This window comes from Pleurodeles waltl, chromosome 6, assembly GCF_031143425.1.
Source record: "Pleurodeles waltl isolate 20211129_DDA chromosome 6, aPleWal1.hap1.20221129, whole genome shotgun sequence".
Lineage (NCBI taxonomy): Eukaryota > Metazoa > Chordata > Amphibia > Caudata > Salamandridae > Pleurodeles > Pleurodeles waltl.
In genome coordinates, this window is record NC_090445.1 from 1,552,960,564 (window position 1) to 1,552,979,882 (window position 19,319).

Consider the following 19,319-nt stretch of genomic DNA (forward strand, 5'->3'; position numbering starts at 1 on the left):
TGATGTGAGAGGAGGGGACTGGTGTGGGACGTGGCCTGGTGGCCACCATATGGAGTTCTATGCTGAGGTCTTCTTACCAAAGATCACCACTTCATTCTTATCCATGTTTAGCTTTAGGCAGTTGGATCTCATCTAGGTTGTCACAGGGAACATGCACCGGGTGAAGTTGTTTTTTGGTTGCAGGGGTCTTGTGCAATAGTATGAGTTGATTGTGGTTTGCGCATGAAGTAATGTTGATGCCATGCGATCTGTTGAGGTCCGCTAGTGGGTCATGTAGGTATTGAGGAGGGTGAGGCTGAGAGAAGAACCGTTGGGGTCTCCACACATGATGTTCTTGGCTTTCGACTTGTGTGGTTGCCCACTGACACTTTGGGCCCTTCCTCTAAGGAATAAGCAGATCTAGTTGGGGGCAGGTCCTTGGATACCCACTTCATGAAGTCTTCTGATGAGGGTAGAGTGGGAGACTGTATTGAAGATTGCGGAGAGGTCGAGCAGGATGAGGACAGCTGTTTTTCATTGGTTGAGGATCATCCTGATGTCATTGGTTGCTGTGATTAAGGCTGTTTCTGCCTTGTGGTTGGCTCTGAAGCCTGATTGTGTGCTGTTCAGGAACTGATGCTGGTCGAGGGCGGGTGGTAGGTCAGTTGCTTATTGTTAATTATCCCCATTGCCTTGGCAGGGCAGAGCAGAAGGGAGATCAGGTGGTAGTTTGATAGCACTGCAGGGTCATCTGTAGTGCGTTTACTGCTGCGTGTTTCCAGGTCTCTTGGAATGTTGCTGTGGTGAGTGGAGGGGTTGAGGATGTGAGGGAGAACTTCACAGATTGATGAGGCACCCAGGTTGAAGACGTGGTGGGAGCATGGGTCTGTTAGTGCATCGTAGTGGTTGTATCTCAAGATGTTGGTTTTCTCTTCCATGATGACTGTTATCCTCGTTGTCAGGGTGTTTCTGATGTTTTGTTCATTGGGGAGACTGGTAGCAAATATGGTGGGATCTGGCTGTTGGTCAAAATTGTTGTAGATGGTTTTGATTTTGTTGCTGAAGAATTCTGATTGATTGATGCATAAGTCTTGCAAGGGGATGATCCTGGTAGTGGTGGAGATTGGTGCAGCAAATGTTTTGACAACTTGAAGATCTCTTTTGTATCTGTTGGTGCTGTTTTCTATGCATTCTGTTAGGGCAGTGTTTTCCGACCTTTTAACTCCTGAGGACCTCCACTGAATCACTACTGCAAGCCAGGGACCGGCATACAATTTGTACAATTTAAATTTCAAACATTATAACAGTAATTCACAAAAAATACACAAACAAGTGCACACCAACAAATACTCAAATTATTAAAGATATAATTATCTTATATTGAAAAAATATGCAAAAATTTAAAAACTTTAATCGGAAGGTTGGTGCTGCATCTCGGCAACTAACTTTTCAATGTTTCGTTTTATTTAGGAAAGCTGAATCCTCAAGTCAGATTCTAAATTTCCCAAGTAATTTTTGTTTTTATTTTTTAGTTACATAAGATCTGAGAAAACGTTTTCATATAATATGTGGCAGGGAAAGAAAGTAAAACCATAAGGGCCTCTCATCTGTCAATAGCCTCTCTGTCACATGTATTTCATTTGATTTATAGCACCTCCATACCAGTGTAGGGTGTCGGAACACTTTACAGGGCACTACAAGGTGTATGATTCACATGTCACCTATACTGGTAGGCATTTTCTAAGAGTGCTTGGACTGGAGAAACACAAACTCAGGATTAAGAACATAACACAGTGGCTAGCGTTGACTTTAATAATAGTATATTCCTATGCAAGCAAACCTTTTTTAGCAGCATAAGGATAATGAAAGACTGGGATAAAAGCATAACTTTCTAATTTGTTCCATGTAGTTCTTTGTTGGCAGTTCATAACTCACTGTGCTAGATTATGATTGTAACTTATGAACTGCACAGTAACAAAAGAATCTCTGTGACAAAAGCGGTAACCCACTGTGCACGCCCATAAAATATTTTTCTTGGCCTGATACACGTTCTTTGCAGCAGGCATATTAACAATCTGCACTACCTTCGATGAGTCAAAACTGCCACAAGGCAAAACTCCCATCTCTCCAGCAGGTACATTAATCACCAGAGTTATCTTGACGCTTTTATTTTTGTCAGAAAGCTTACAAGGAACTAAAACTGCTGCACAAATGATTTACCAAATATAAAAACATGCACATGTTTCTGTAGAGGCCCAAGCCGGAGACATGCCTTCCTGCTGGTCCAGGCCTGCGTACCCCATGGGAATGTGTCACGGATCCCTGGAGGGCTGCAGACCAAAGGTTAGGAAGCGCTGTCCTAGGGCTTTCTTTTTGGTTACTCTGATCTGCTGATGGTAGCCTCTCTGACAATTTTGAAGGTGCTATGGACAGGTTTTATTATACTATTTGAGTATGTTGATCCCAAAGATTTGTGGGCTGAGTGCAAAGCAGAACCCCACAGGGTGAAGCCTAATATTTGTCTGAATGCTCAAAAAATGGGAAAAAACAAGGCAGTAATAGTGCATTTAAAACAGAAAGTCAAGAGAAAGTGGTAAATTGGTAATGTAGAGTCAAAGAACCAGCAAAGGAAGAGGTAAACAGATTTGTATCAGTGCTCGTTTTGGGTTTGATCCCGAAGCTTAGTTCACATATTCGGCAGAATGTGATGTGTTGACAGACTGAGTATTGAAGAGCTATGCAAGTATGCTACATATTTCAATGATTGCTTTGCTGCCATGCAGAGAAAGATTAAGGAGCAGTTTATGGTTGTGCAGATAATGCAACTTCAGAGATGGTGAACTCAGATGTAGATTTTGTAACAGATTTGAAGATGAATTTTGGAATGCAGGAAATGAAAAGAGTTTGTGTGCTGGGAAATACCACAAAATCACAAAATCTCACCTTCAACCTCTGTGGTTTCAGCCATACCTAGGGCCTATTCTAAACAGACAAATAGGATCAGCCTATCCCAATTGTGCAAGAATCAAGAGTTTCCAAACGTTGTTTCAGACAAATCAACAACTCGCAGTGAGGATACTTGTGCATCTCCCAGGGATGATGGCCTCCTGTGTTGCCACAGTACCCCTTGCATCTGTTACTCCAAAGCCTAGTAGGACAGTGGTCTCAGTTACAGGGTCAGTTCGAAGATCTAGTGATGATAGACCGCCACACATAACTCCCTGCAGTGATGGAATACCAACAACTTATTACAAGGGCAGCTTTTCCTCAGCCCTGTTCCCCACCTCACTGTCACAAAGGAAGCATCACTCATGGGATGGGGTGCACACTTGCAGGATCTCACATTACAGGGTCTCAAGGACACCAAACACCAGGGTCCCCACATCAGCTATCTAGAGCTTGAAGCTATTCACCTAGCATTGAAAGCATTCCTACCTCACCTAGGGCCTGATTACAACTTTGGAGGAGGTGTTAATCCGTCCCAAAAGTGATGGTAAAGTGACGGATATACCACCAGCCGTATTACGAGTCCATTATATCCTATGGAACTCGTAATACGGCTGGTGGTATATCCGTCACTTTACCGTCACTTTTGGGACGGATTAACACCTCCTCCAAAGTTGTAATCAGGCCCCTAATTGGCAAGGTTGTCCTAGTCTGGACAAACAACGACAACCATGCATTACCTACAAAAATAGGGTGGACACATTCTCTACAATTATCTCACCTATCTCAGATAATTTGTAGATGTGCTTTGCATCACATCATTCACCTGTCAGCGCAGTACCTTCCAGTAACAGATGACTTTGCAGACGTCCTCAGCAGGATGCAGCAACATGTCCACAAGTGAGAACTCTGCCCCTAAAGAACCTCCTTCTATAATTTCTTAGATGGGGGGTCCCTCGAGTAGTTTTGCATCAAGGTTCCCACACCCACCATCTAAGGGCAACACACTGTAGATTAATTTGTCAGGGATATTTGCCTATGCTTTTCCCACTCTCCTCCCATTTCTAGCTCGAAAGCTCAGGCAGACATCGCTCACTCTAGTAATAGTGGCTCCGACATGTGAACCAGGGCTGACGGGCCCAATATTACTGGACCTTTCTGTAGTCCCCCACAAGGAGATTCCCAACAGGCCGGACCTTCGCACTCAGAATCATGGAGAAATGAGGCACCCAGATCCCAAGGCTCCCAACCTGGCGATTTGACTCCTGTGGTCATAGAATTTAGTTACCTGAATTTATGGCTATTCCCAGGGAAGCTTGTAATCATGACATGCCACACAGCTAAATGGGAGAGGTTTGTTTGTTATTGTCATTCAAAAGAAATTGATCCTTTTAATGCCACTGTAAAAACAGTGTCTTTTACCTGCTTCATTTACAACTCTCTGGGCTAACATTCACCTCCATATGGGTACATATCACTGCATTAGCTGTCTATCTACAAAATAAGCAACACGTGTCTCTATTCAAAATACCAGTCATTAAAGCCTTCATGGAGGGGCCTGAGAGTAATTCCACCACAGGTTCCAGCTGCACCTTCATGGAATCTTAACATTGTTCTTACACGACTCATTGGCTCTCCATTCGAGCCCCTGCATACCTGTCTCCTTCAATATCTTTATTGGAAAGTGTCATTTTTAATTGTTATTACCTCACTTCAACGCATTAGCAGGCTTTAGCCATATACCTTGGAACAAACTTTCTTTCATCTCCAAGGAGACAGGGTGGTCCAATGCACCAAACCTAAATTTCTACCAAAAGTTTTTTCTGACTTTCACCTCAATCAGTCGAGTTACAGTTTTTTATCTCAACCAGAATTGATTGTGGAGAGTGCTCTCCACACATTAGATGTCAAAAGAGCCCTTATGTTCTACAAAACAATTTTTTTAGAGACACTAAACAACTATTTGTTGCTTTTTCACCACCTCAAAGGAAAGCCTATACCCAAATCAGGTGTTGCCAGATGGATAGCTTATTGCATTCAAACATGTTTCGCTGAAGCCAAATTAACTCTTACCTGCAGCTCCTAGAGCACACTGTACTAGAAAGAAATGAGCGTCCTTGGCTTCCCTAGGAAACATTCCAATAGCTGACATATACAAAGTAGCTACATGGTCTACACAACTTACTTTCACAAAACATTACTGTGTGGGTGTTCTAGCACACCAACACGCTAATGTAGGTCAGGCAGAGCTACGTACACTTTCAAAAGCCCTTTTATGATACAGAAAGTGTTTTCCAAGTCATAAAAGGACTTTTGTACATGGTCATACGCCATTCTGTGGTATTAACCCCTGTGTTTTTGTAAATTGCAGCGTTTGCAACCTCAAAATGGTTTTGTGCATCTGGTCCCCTAGTTCTCTAACTTAGTTCTCAAAAAAAATCTTAAAAGAACCCACATAGTGATAGTTACTATCGGAGCATTCAGCAAGGGGTGAAAATGACCGAATTTCTATTAAAAGCCAGTACTGAGATCTGTGGGCTTCCAAAATCCTTGATCACTGAAATGCTTTAAAACTTCAATCACCTGCTCTCATCTTATATCACACTTATCTACCCATCACCATATGTCATGTCTCTATCAATCTATCCTCCATTCCCACTCTGACTCATCCCAAATCCATTCTACTACTTTCATCTCCTAAATAACTCTGCCAAAGCTATTCCCTCCGCTTCCACATGTAACCCACTAAACCTCACTTTACTACCATGATCTCCCAAACAACCCTACTATATTCTCCCTCATTATTCTCACCCTGCTACTATGGTCTCCCTAACCCCTTCCACAGACTCTTCCCTCCTCCATCCTCCCTTTACTCATCCCAAGCCTAAATCCTATTACCATAAACTCATAATTAACACTTCTGGATTCTTTCCTCCTCCACCCCTCCATTACTCCAGTCAATCTAACTCTCATATCCACGGCTCAAATGCACTCATAATAATATTAAAACTGTACTCATATTTCCCTATACTAATCCACCACTAATTCTTGTTGGGTTCTGGAGTAGCGTGCTACTCGCCAAAAAGCACTTTGACGCCTCGTCAGGGGTAGTAAGCGCGATATGAATACTATTACAATACAATACAATACAATATTGTCTACACAGGTTGGGAATGTGATTTGAAAAGGCAGAGGTGGAGGATTTGTGAATAATTCTGGAACTAATGTGAATGTCAGCCTTCTTAAGAAGAGCACTGCTTATCATTTGTGCAGGAACACTGGGGATTGGAAACTGGTAATGTAGGCAGAATCCTGATCAAAGTCCAAATTATTTTGTTCTCCAGGTGCAACAGAATTCAAAGCATATGACACAGTTGGCAGTCCAAGCCCAATGGTCTCCTATGTAAAGTATGCAGTATGCCTGTAGCTCCAATGTTTCAGCAAAAGTTGAGAAATAAAGGTTTTCACCAGAATCCTTTGATCTTGAGGAGTCATTTTCCCCAGTTTACACCAAATGCAACAGATACGCAATGACGGTGACTGAGGGAAGAGGGAAATTGCATGATTGGTGCAGTCCTAGATGTAGACCAGAGTGGCTCATATATAGATGGTGAGGCGATGACCACCCAAAACCATTTTTAATTAATACTGGTACTGCCTGCTGCACTGATCATTCCATGGAGGTCCCAAATCTACACCCCTCTGAAAAAAAAGTCCAAGTTGTAGAAATTAGCAATAAGAAAATTACAAATCAGGATTCACTGATTGTCCCAATTAAAATAATTATATGAAAAATGACCACCAATTCATGTTGTGTGATATGAGTCCTCCTTATTTACTTGGCAGGGGTTGATTTGCTCTGCAAGATTAATTACATGATCCACTGTACACTGGATGGAGTCACAATTCAGGTTCAAGATGAGGACTCAGGGGGTCATTCCGACCCCGGCGGGCGGCGGGTGCCAAAAGGCCGCCCGCCGGCCCAGCGGGAAAGACCCAGAAACGATGAAGCCGGCTCCGAATGGAGCCGGCGGAGTTGCTGGGGTGCGACGGGTGCAGTGGCACCCGTTGCGATTTTCAGTGTCTGCCAAGCAGACACTGAAAATCTTGCTGGGGCCCCCAGGGGCCCCATGACACCCGTTTCCACCAGCCTCTTCCTGGCGGTGTAAACCACCAGGAACAGGCTGGCGGGAAGGGGGTCGGAATCCCCATGGCGGCGCTGCTTGCAGCGCCGCCATGGAGGATTCCTTTGGCCAGGGCGAAAACCGGCGGGAAACCGCCGGTTTCCCTTTTCTGACCGCGGCTTTACCGCCGCGGTCAGAATTGGCCAGGAAGCACCGCCAGCCTGTTGGCGGTGCTTCCGTGGTCGTTAGCCCTGGTGGTCAATGACCGCCAGGGTCAGAATGACCCCCTCAGTTTTTAAAAAGAAATCACAAGAATAGAGGGTTGAATTGTTTCCAGTTCTTACAGAAGACAACCTGCCTCTTTCTTTGTGACACAGATTCAAAGATTAGAGATGGGATTGCACGTTGGATACAATTGTGTTTTTGAACCATCTTGCTGATAATGGTCATAAGGCCTCACCTACAGAGATGCAGTAGAGTCAAAGAGAAGTGCATTACCTTGGTCAACATATCGAAAAAGGGGTGATAAAAGTGTCCAAAGAATAGTTTCCCGTAATCCATAAAATTAATGCTCTGACTACCAAGAGGAAAGTGAGGATGTTTCTATAAATGTTTGGCTAATGTCATCTGTGGATTCCAAACTTTGCCCTGATTGCAAAGCCTTTAGTAAGGCTAACACATAGTGATTTTTGGGATCTGGTGCCATTAAATAATGAATGCATGAGTGCTTTCTTAAAACTCAGAGATAAACTTTGCAATGCGCAAGCTCTAGGAATGCCTAACTATGACTAAGAATTCCACCAATACCGTCAAGAAAAAGAATGGTGTATGCTATCAATACTTAGACAAATGCATGTGAAGGTAATGCGGCACATCACTTACTTTTCTCCTACATTAGCCCCAGTAGCCACAGCTGTTTCTGGTTGTCTGAAGTCCATAGCTGATGTTTGTCCTGCAATTGAGAAAAACAAGGAAATTGTAATGGGTTACACACTGATAGTGTATGTTTCCCCCTTAATTTGCTGATACATACACAAACTTAGCACATGACAAACAGCTGCTTATTAAAATATGAACAAACAATACAGTCGGCTGAGAACATGTGCCACTGAATTCAAGCTAACATGGCTGATGAAGGGTGATACCCTGAAACCGGTCCCAGGATGCTTGTTGCTGGTCCAGGGAGGATCTGGCCTGGCAGATCGGGCTGGACTGTTCCCTTGGGGAACAGGGTCAAGACTGATTTGAAAATGGCTGGTTCCAAACTGGGGTGGCATGGTTAGCACAAAACGATGGATTAAACCCAGATCTGTGTCTAAGAGTGAGTATTTACAAAGTTTCAGCACTCCCTCCATCATCCTTTTGTGTTGCTAAAGTTGCCCTAAGTGGAAGGGTATGCCCAGACGTGGGTCCCGTGCTCACTGTGCCACTGGATTCAAGCTAGCCTGACTAATGGAGTGTGATACCTTGAAACCCATCCCAGGATGCTTGTCTTCGATCCAGGGAGGACTTGGCCTGGCAATTCTAGCTGGACTGTTCCCATGGGGAACAGGGTCAAGACTGATTTGCATATAGCTGGGTCCAAATAGGGGTGGCATGGTGAGCAAAGGAATGATGGATTAAACCCAGATCTGTGACTGGGGGTGAGTGTTTGGAAAGTTTCAGCACTTTGTCCATCGTTCTTTTGTGTTGCTAAAGTTGCCCTAAGGGGGAAGGGTATGCTCATATGTGGGTCCCGTGCTCACTGTGCCAGTGGATTCAAGCTAGCCTGGCTGATCAAGAGTGATACCCTGAAACCAGTACCAGGATGCTTGTTTCTAGTCAAGGGATGACCTGACCTGGAAGTTCAGGCTGGACTGTTCCCATGGGGAACAGGTTCAAGTCTGATTTGCATATGGCTGGGTGCAAACTAGAGTTGCATTGTGAGCAAAAGAATGATGGGTTAAACCCAGATATGTTGAATGGTGGTGAGTGTTTGAAAAGTTTCAGCACTCCATCCACCATCCTTTTGTGTTGCTATGGCGGCGAACATCCCAATCAGGAGATAAAATACTTTTAACCCTGCAACGCTGTTGCTGATTCTTAACAGTGATGATGATGAAGACCCCGACTACAACTGCATCGATGTAACAGAGCTGTACAATAAACAAAGACCTGACATCAAAGATTTTCTTCTTGAAAAGGTTGATCTGACTCTGTTTGTGGATGGTGCTTGTCTGAGAGACTACCATGGAATACTGTGAGCAGTTTACGCAGTCTGTTCTATTTCTGAAATTGTTGAAGCTTTATACTTGTGTAACATAACGTCACGCTCAGCAAAAGTAAGAGACCTGATTGCCCTGACAAGAGCATGTAGTCTGGCTAATTAACTCAGGTGACAATTTATACACACAGTATGGATTGGGAGCGGTACACAGCTTTGAGCAGTAATGATCACAAAGGAGCTTCATGATATCATCCGGTACACCTATCCACAATGGTACATACATTTTAGATTTGTTGGAATCTATTCAGGAAACCCAAAGAGATATCTGTTGTAAACTGCATTTCTCATAAGTCTGGTGTGGATATAGTCACCATGGGCAATCACTATTCCGATGAAGTTGCTAGATATTGTGCTCTTGCAACTTTAACCATCAAATAAAAAGAGCAAATATAGGAGCAAGAACCAGAACAATGTAAATGGAGACAGAAACGGACATAATTGATAATGTGGATTGTTTTTGATTTAATCCAGTACAAGTACCACTGTGTAAACTCAGAGAACTTCAGGAGGAAGTATCAGAGAATGAAAAGAGAAGGTGGAAAATAGCAGGTTGTAAAGCTGTTTACAACGAGTTGGGGGTAACTCCAGATCAACAATATGTTCTTCCAGATTCAGTGTTGCTAGGTCTAGGCTGGTTGATACATGGACAGACACACGTAGGGAGAGATAGTTATTAGGGATATTTAAGAAGTATTGGTATAGTACAACCTTCCTAGCAGTTGCAGAAGATTTGTGTCAAAGATGCATTACATGCCAGAGAGTTAATCAGAGAAAACCAAGACTCAAACAATGAAATTGCTTTGCCTATTTTAACATATACCTGTGGTATTTGCAAAGGTGTGTTTGGCGGGTCAGGTGCTACAATAAAAATGAAGGTATAGGAGAATCTTCCTAAAGCGGCCCTCTCTGATAGGAAAGCAATTGATAACTTGACTACCCACGAGCTGGGGAAAGACAAGGATGATGACAACATTTGGGACTCTGAGGGTATAGAATTGACCATCATGAACCAGCGGAATTCAGAGACTACTCCTCGGGCCACATATGGCAGTGAGGTTCCCAAGGGTCCTCCTTTGATAACTTTGGGCTCTATAACGTAATCTTGTGACTAGAACTCAATTCACCAGCCGAAACTGGTACTGACCATGTGCCAACCAGTGCTGCTGCACTGGATTCATTATTCATGAAGACAGTCCACCTTAAAACCTAGGTAGTCTTGCATAAAATGTCTAAAAATATTAACATATTTCATAGCAGATTGACTGCTACTAAAACACGCTCCATTCATTTGCTGTAAAGAGTGCAACAAACTCAGGGTCAAGTGGGCGATCATGAAACAATGCTTGAGAATATTGCAAGCAAAACGGAAGCCATGGAAAATTATATGTGTCGTAACAATCTTTGTGTGTTGGGCATACCTGAGGGAAATGAGGGAGATGCCACTGGAGCATATATTGCTCATTTATTCAAGCAGGTATTCCCTCAGCTCAGTGATTGGGACATTGACGGTCAAGTCCAGAGGACTCATAAATTGTCTTTTCATAAAGCTACTAGCGGTAGAATGTTGGAAATAGGGTCTTTGGTTGGCAGTCAAGTTACCCCCTGTCCAAGCAAGGACCCTCACTCTAGTCAGGGTAAATCACACATAATCCAAATTATCCTGTGCCCACCCTCTGGTAGCTTGGCACTGAACAGTCAGGCTTAACTTAGAAGGCAATGTGTAAAGTATTTGTGCAATAAATCATACAATAACACCATATAGCACCACAAAAATACACCACAAGTGCTTAGAAAAATATATAATATTTATATGATAAGATGCAGGTCAAAACGATTAAATATGCAATAAGTAAATGTTGAGATATCACTGAAAAGTGATAGAAAGTGTCTTAAGTTTTTTAAAAGCAAACAAAGTCTGTTTCAAGCACAAAGTACCTGGTTTTTGTGAAAAATCTCCGCAAAGAACTGCAGGGGAGGAGATGCGTGGAAACAAAGGGCGGGTGTGTTGATTTCTCAGGCCCCACACGGCAATGGGTCAGTGAGTTTTCATGCAGGGACGGCTGTGCGTCGATTTCCGGCGCTCGGTGTTGGATCCTCTTCGGATTGTGGGGTTTTCAGGTGCCCCGGGAACTATGCGTGGATTTCCTGCGCTGGCAGGACGTCTCGGCTGTGCATCGATACGGTGGGCTGTGATTCGAATTTCCAGTCGCTACGCTGGTGCTGCGTCCATCTTCTCATTGCGAAGTCGGGCTGCATCGTTCCGGTTCGGCGGGCGGTGAAATTTTCCCCACGGTGCAGGCTGTGCGTCGTTTCTGGCAGGCTTTGCAGCAGGGCAACAGCAAGGCGGCAGTCCTTCACAGAAAGCAGACAGGTGAGTCTTTTGGGCAGCTAGACAGGTCTTGGCAGGATGCAGGTTCTGGTTCTGGTTCCAGTTTCTTCTCCAGGAAGTGTCTGAGTTGGAAGGGGCATAGACCCTGTTTAAATACCCAAATGTGCCTTTGAAGTGGGGGAGACTTCAAAGAGTGGCTTAGAAGTGCAAAAGGTCCCCTTTCAGTTCAATCCTGCCTGCTAGGGTCCCAGTAGGGGGTGTGGCAGTCCTTTGTGTGAGGGCAGGCTACTATCCTTTGACATGCAAGTGTCAGGCTCTCCACCCTCCCAGCACAGGAAGACCCATTCAAAATGCAGATGTATGCAAGTGAGGCTGAGTATCCTGTGTTTGGAGTTTGTCTGATTGAATGCATAAGGGAGCTGTCAACTAAACCCAGCCAGACGTGGATTGTAAGGCACAGAAAAGATTTAAGTGCAGAGAAATGCTCACTTTCTAAAAGTGCAATTTCTGAAATAGTAATATTAAATCCAACTTCACCAGTCAGCAGGATGTTGTATCACCATTCTGGCCATACTACATATGAACTTCCTACTCCTTTCAGATCAGCAGCTACCTCTTAAACAATGTATGAGGGCAGTCCCAATGTTAGCTTATGAAGGGAGCAGGCCTCACAGCAGTGTAAAAATTAATTTAGGAGTTTTACACTACCAGGACATGTAAACTACCCAGGCCCCTGCCCTATGGGTTACCTAGGGCATACCTTAGGGTTGTCTTATATGTAGAAAAAGGGGAGTTTTAGGCTTGACAAGTACTTTTAAATGCCAAGTCGAATTGGCTGTGAAACTGCCCACACAGGCCTTGCACTGGCACGCCTGAGACAAGGTTCATGGGCTACTTAAGTGGTGGCACAATCAGTGTTGCAGGCCCACTAGTAGCATTTAATCTACAGGCCCTGGGCACATATAGTGCACTCGACTAGGGACTTATAAGTAAATTAAATAGTCCAATTGGGTATGATCCAATGTTACCATGTTTAAAGGGAGAGAGTATATGCACTTTAGCACTGGTTAGCAGTGGTAAAGTGCGCAGAGTCTTAAAACCAGCAAAAACAGTATCTAAAAAGTGGGGGGAGGCAGGCAAAAAAGTTAAGGGTGACTACCCTAAGGCTGTCAGGTCTAACATGTGCCCCCCCAGCTGAAAGTGTGGGGAGTTACCCAACCTCCTGGGAGCTCTCATCGCTAAGGCGGAAGTATCTGGAGAGACCATCAGTGTTGGCGTGGTCAATCCCCGGGCGATGCTCCACCGTAAAGTCCTTCCCCTGTAGGGAAATGGACCACCTCAAGAGTTTAGGTTTCTCACCTCTCATCTGCATGAGCCATCTGAGGGGCCTGTGGTCTGTCTGAACCCGGAAGTGAGTCCCAAACATGTATGGTCTCAGCTTCTTCAGTGCCCAGACCACAGCAAATGCTTCTCTTTCAATAGCACTCCGCCGCTGTTCCCGTGGTAATAGTCTTCTGCTAATAAAGACTACTGGTTGGTCCTCATTTAGCTGTGCTAGAACAGACCCTGTGCCATGCTCTGAATTGTCTGTCTGCACAGTAAATTCCTGAGAGTAGTCAGGGGCCTTGAGCACTGGGGCTGTGCACATGGCTTCCTTCAGGGAGTCAGAGGCTTTCTGACAAGCCTTTGTCCAAATCACCAACCTAGGTTACTTTTTGGAAGTAGGTTCAGTCAAGGGTGACACAATGGTACCATAGCCCTCGTTAAACCTACAATAGTATCCAGTGAGGCCTAAGAAGGCTCTCACATTAGTCTGTGTTCTAGGTGGTTGCCAGGCCTTGATAGTTTTAATCTAGGCCTGGAGTGGCTGCACCTTGCCACCTCCTACAAGGTGTCCCAAGTACACCACTGAACCCTGCCCAATCTGGCACTTACTCGCCTTGATTTTCAGGCCTGAGTGTTGCAGGTCCTGAAGCACCTCCTTGAGGTGGAGCAGGTACTCCCCCCAGCTGGAACTATAGACAGCTATGTCATCTAGATAGGCTGGGCAGTAGGAAGCCTTGCCAGCTAGGACCCCGTTAACCAACCGTTGGAAGGTAGCAGGGGCATTTTTCAACCCAAAGGGCATCACCCGGAACTGGTGATGGCCATCAGGTGTGGAAAATGTAGATCTCTCTTTAGCCCCCTCAATCAAGGCGGTCTGCCAGTACCCTGATGTGAGATCAAAAGTACTCAAGAACTTGGCAGCACCTAGCCTGTCAACGAGCTCATCAGTTCGGGGAATGGGGTGAGCGTCAGTCCGAGTGACTGAGTTGAGACCCCGGTAGTCCACACAGAACCGGAGTTCTGGCTTTGCACCGGGGGTAGCAGCCTTAGGTACCAGGACCATAGGGCTGGCCCATGAACTGCTGGACTTCTCAATAACCCCTAGCGCCAACATCTTGGAGTCCTCCTCCTTGATGCTGGCCTTCACCTTATCTGACAACCTGTAAATTTTATTCTTTACAGGGGGACTGTCTCCTGTGTCAACATCATGGACACACAGATGGGTGAGTCCAGGAGTAAGGTAAAACAGGGAAGCAAACTGCCCTCATCTGTCACAAGGACCATACTGACCTCATGCCTCTCAAAATGAGGTTTGAGTCTGTTATGATGGAGAACCCTTACAGAGTGCCTAGGGGTCTTGAGGTCCATTAGGTAAGTGGCCTGCCCCCTCTGCTCCTTGATCTCAAATGGGCCAGACCAGCAGTCCTGGAGAGCCCTAGGCTCTACTGGCACTATTACCCAAACCTTGTCTCCAGGTGAGAACTCAACCAGAGTGGCCTTCCGGTCATACCACTCCTTCATCACCTCTTGACTGGCCTCAAGGTTACTCTTGGCCTGCTTCCAAAAGCTTTGGGTTTGGTTGCGGAGGGCAAGCATGTATCTGACCACATCCTGGGGAGGTGTCTTGGGAGCTTTCTTCCAGCTCCCCCTTGACTATGCTTAGCAGTCCCCTGACAGGGTGACCATAGAGAAGCTCAAAGGGGCTGAACCCCAACCCATTCTGGGGCACCTCTCTATAAGCAAAGAGCAGGCATGGCAAGAGGACGTCCCACTTACGCCTCATGGCCTCAGGTGGGCCAGTTATCATGCCTTTAAGGGTCTTGTTGAATCTCTCAACAAGCCCATTGGATTGAGGATGATTAGAGGTGGTAAACCGGTAGGTCACCCCCACACTCATTCCACATGGACTTCATGTACACAGATATGAAGTTTGTGCGTCTGTCAGACACAACTTCCTTAGGGAATCCCACATGGGTAAATATTCTCATCAGGGCTCTGGTCACCACCAGTGCAGTCACTGTTCTCAGAGGGATTGCCTCTGGATAGAGGGTGGCATGGTCCACCAAAACCAGGATAAACCTGTTGCCCAAAGCAGTTTTGGGGTCCAAGGGACCATTGACATTGATGCCCACCATTTCAAAGAGGGTGGCAATGACGGTGAGTGAGATCAGAGGGGCCTTTAGCCTCTTCCCTGTCCTCCCACTAGCCTGACAGGTGGGGCAGGCCCTGCAGAAATTATCTGAGGCTACCTGCATTCTAGCCCTATGGAAGTGGGTGACAAGCCTGGCAAAGGTCTTGTCTTGGCCCAAATGTCCTGCCAGGGGGCTGTCATGAGCCAGACCCATTAGGAAGGCCCGGTAACACTGGGGGACCACCAGCACACGGCCTGCCCCAATGGCCGGAACCTTAGGCTTACTGTAAAGGAGATCATTCTCCCAGTAGATATGGTGATCGCCAGAGGCTTCACCAGCTACTTGGGCTGTGGCCTGTTGCCTCAGACCCTCAAGTGGCATTCCTTTGGCGCTTTGCAGAATTCTGCCCTGGTTGGCACACCCTCTACATGCCAGCCATCAAGTTCAGGCAGATTGCCCAGGTCAGCTATGTCCTCTCCATTTGGCTCAGGGGCCTCCTATGAAGGGAGCCGGCCTCACAGCAGTGTAAAAACGGATTTAGGAGTTTTACAATACAAGGACATGTAAACTACCCAGGTACATGTCCTGCCTTTTGCCTACACAGCACTCTGCCCTATGGGTTACCTAGGGCATACCTTAGGGGTGCTTTAGATGTAGAAAAAGGGGAGTTTTAGGCTTGGTGAGTACTTTTAAATGCAAGATGAATTCTCAGTGAAACTGCACACCCAGGCCTTGCACTGGCAGGCCTGATACAAGGTTAAGGGGCTACTTAAGTGGGTGGCACAATCAGTGCTGCAGGCCCACTAGTAGCATTTAATCTACAGGCCCTGGGCACATATAGTGCACTCAACTAGGGATTTATAAGTAAATTAAATAGTCCATTTGGGTATGATCCAATGTTACCATGTTTAAAGGGAGAGAGCATATGCACCTTAGCACTGGTTAGCAGTGGTAAAGTGCGCAGAGTCTTAAAACCAGCAAAAACAGTATTTATAAAGTGGAGGGAGGCAGGCAAAAAAGTTAGGGATGACCACCCTAAGGCTGTCAGGTCTAACATAGAGCTTCACAGTACCCATGGGCTTCCAGATTGCTTGCTTGCTTGTAGCTTGCTTGCGCATGCAACCCTGCTAAATCCTATAGGGTTGAGTTTCTTGTAAACTCTGTTTATTGCCATGAGACTGCTGAGTGCAGATGGGGTCTACAGGAAACGGTTCCAGCTTTTTAAAAAACTGGGGCTCCGTTGTCTTTGTTGAAACCAGCAAACCTGAGGATATGTCACCACGGCCAAATGCTATACTGGCAAGATCAAGTCAAAGCAAAAGAACTCATAAAACTGTGGGGCATTATATAAAAAAATTACATTTCATTTCAGTCATTTTTGCCTGCTGGGAGGAGAGAGGGCAAATGACACCTGGCAGTAAATTCAGAATGCTACATTGCGGGATGTTTGGCCCATGTACTTTTCCCTCCTTTTCTCCTAGAGTTGCCACTGTTGCATGTTTTTAGGATTTAAACATATGTTGTACTTGGTTGTTTAATTTCTCTTTTTCCTTCTGCCTTTTTTCTCTCACATACCTCATTCAAATCTATCTGCCTACTGGCTCTGTGTTCGCTTGGGACTGGCTGTGGCCTTGGTGATGACTTCCCTTCAGGAAATGAGGATAGGAATGGGAACTTTGGGTTGGGTACTGAGGGTGGGAAGGTTGTTTGTGGGTGGGGATGGGTACTGGGGCTAGGGTTTCCTGAGGTTCTTGTCACACTTGCTCTAGCAAGGGGCGGACAGCCAAATCTGGGCCTGGCCTGTCTAAGGAAAACATGGGAAAGTTTTATTAAATAGTTTATCATACGGAAGGCTGTGCCTCTGCTACTATTTATTGTTTAACCTCTCCCGTGCATTGGACGAGGTCACCTCGTCCTACACCCGGGAACTGGGGGGAGCGCTAGCGCTCCCCCCCTGTGCTCCCCACCCACCCTCCCAAGGCAGGGATGGAAGGGGAAGCCCTTCCCCTTCCACCCCAGACCCCCCCCACCCCCGTGACATCAGCACGTGAGCGCGCGCTGACGATCACAGAGCCTCCCCCATCGCGCTGGAAGCTCAGCTTCCGGCGCGATCGAAAGAGAAATGCTTTGCATTTCTTTTTTGATCACGTAGGGGAGGCCCGGAGAAGCTTTAAAGGGAAGGAAATGTATTTCCTTCCCTTTGAAATCTCTCCGAGCGTTTCAAAAGCCGGATTGCTTGCAATCCGGCTTTTGAAATGCCCACTAGACACCAGGGATTTTTTTATTTATTTTTTAATTGTCATAAGGGAGCGACCCCTTGGGCAAGGGTCGCTCCCAGGGGGGGCATTTTTTTGGAAGGCCTTTTCTGCCCCCCTGGGGGCTGATCGGCCTATAATAAGGCCTATCTGCCCCGGGGGGGTGGGGGGGTGGGCAGAAACCTCTAGGCACCAGGGAACTTTTTTTTTTTTTTTTTAGGTGGGGAGAGACCCCTTAGTCAAGGGTCGCTCCCCTAGGGGGCAAATTATATTTAGGCCATTCTGCCCCCCTTTGGGGCAGATTGGCCTATTTTTATGAGGCCAATCTGCCCCCAAGGGGGACAGAAACCACTAGACACCAGGGAGTTTTTTTTTTTACGTGAATTTCACGCAAGGGGAGCGACCCCTTAGGCAAGGGGCGTTCCCATGGGGGGGGAATTTATTTTAGGCCATTTCTGCCCCCCTGGGGGGCAGATCAGACTATTTTGATTAGGCCGATCTGCCCCCAAGCGGGCAGAAACCTCTAGGCACCAGGGATAATTTTTTTTTTTTTTTTTTTTTAGGTGGGGAGCAACCCCTTAGGCAAGGGTCGCTCCCCTAGGGGGCAAATTATATTTAGGCCATTTCTGCCCCCCTTTGGGGCAGATTGGCCTATTTCGGTGAGGCCAATCTGCCCTCAAGGGGGACAGAAACCACTAGACACCAGGGAGTTGTTTTTTTTACGTGAATTTCACGCAAGGGGAGCGACCCCTTAGGCAAGGGTCGCTCCCCTGGGGGGAAATTTATTTTAGGCCATTTCTGCCCCCCTGGGGGGCATATCAGCCTAATTTGATTAAGCCGATCTGCCCCCAAGGGGGGCAGAAACCACTAGGCACCGGGGCTTTTTTTTTTTTGTTTTACAAATGGGGAGCGACCCCTTGGACAAGGGTCGCTCCCCTGGAGGGGAAAATTGTATGGGCAGATCGGACAATTTTTGCTACGCCAATCTGCCCCCAAGGAGGGCAGATACCACTAGGCACCGGGGATTATTATTTTTTTGCGCCAATGTCACGCAGAGGGAGCGACCCCGTAGGCAAGGGTCGCTCCCGGGTAGGGGCTTGGGGGTGCGGGGAGTAAATTTATTTTAGCCCATTTCTGCCCCCCCTGGGGGCAGATCGGCCTATTATTCGGCCGATCTGCCCCCGGGGGGGGGGGGCAGAAACCACTAGGCACCAGGGCAAATTTTTTTGTGTGTTTTTTTTTTGTTTGTTTGTTTTTTTAGAGATGGGGAGCGACCCATTAGGCAAGGGTCGCTCCCCTGGGGGGCAAATTGTATTTAGAACATTTCTGCCCTCCTTGGGGGCAGATTGGCCGATTTTCGGTCAATCTGCCCCCAAGGAGGCAGCAACCATTAGGCAACGGGGATTTTTTTTTTTTTGCGCTAATGTCACGCAAGGGGAGCGACCCCGCAGGCAAGGGGAGCTCCCGGAGAGGGGTTGGGGGGCAAATTTATTTTAGGCCATTTCTACCCCCCCTGGAGCCGGCTGAGCTAGAGGCCAAAATCCACAGGTAGGCACTTTGCAAAAAAGACCTCTGTTTTCTGTGAAAAAATGTGATGTGTCCACGTTGTGTTTTGGGCCATTTCCTTTCGTGGGCGCTAGGCCTACCCACAAAAGTGAGGTACCATTTTTATCGGAAGACTTGGGGGAACGCTGGGTGGAAGGAAATTTGTGGCTCCTCTCAGATTCCAGAACTTTCTGTCACCAAAATGAGAGGAAAAAGTGTTTTTTTTGGCCATATTTTGATGTTTTCAAAGGATTCTGGGTAACAGAACCTGGTCAGAGCCCCACAAGTCACCCCATCTTGGATTCCCCTGGGTTTCTAGTTTTCAAAAATGCGTTGGTTTGCTAGGTTTCCCCAGGTGTCGGCTGAGCTAGAGGCCAAAATCCACAGGTAGGCACTGTTTTCTATGAAAAAATGTGA